This window comes from Cariama cristata, unplaced genomic scaffold (genome assembly GCF_000690535.1).
Source record: "Cariama cristata isolate BGI_N322 unplaced genomic scaffold, ASM69053v1 scaffold27682, whole genome shotgun sequence".
Classification (NCBI taxonomy): domain Eukaryota; kingdom Metazoa; phylum Chordata; class Aves; order Cariamiformes; family Cariamidae; genus Cariama; species Cariama cristata.
Window position 1 is genome coordinate 1 of NW_009602645.1, and position 636 is coordinate 636.

Sequence of the window (636 nt, forward strand, 5' to 3'; positions counted from 1 at the left end):
GGCCTCCGCGGTACCCTGCCCGCCTGGGGCTCCCGGCATCAGCATCACCCCTACGGCTGCTAATTGCGTGCCCCCCTTTCTTGCGAAAAGTGATTAACTGCGGGGATCTCCCGGCGGTCACTGAAGCTCAGACCGAATTTAACCACCCCCCTGCACAGCCGTCCACCCCTTGCCAGGAGAAACCCACAGTATCCCCTCAGTAAAGGATAAAACATTAATGCCGGAGGCAGGGGATAAGTACTGCTGCCAGAGCTCCTGCTCCAGCCTCCCCCATGGTCCCTGCTTTATTTCCTCCTTAATCCCCATCATTCGGCTGATTTCAAATGCAACTACTCACACCTCTTGTGCTGGAGCACCCCATCTTGCTTCAGCCCCTGCGCAGTACACCCGGCAGGAAAATCATCTCAGTGGGGCCAGGAGATGTTTAAGAGTTGTACAGATGCCAAAGCATGCAGGCAAGCAATAACGGGGCTTTTTAAAAGCAATTAAGACTGAGAGGAGATTACAGCTAGAAGTCGCTTTTAATAAGGGTCATAAAACCTGCACGCTTTCTCTCACTGTCTTGAAAATTAGTTCATGGCTTTCTGCAAAGGCATGCTGAGAACGGCGGGGGGGCCTATTCCCCCCCTCTCACCA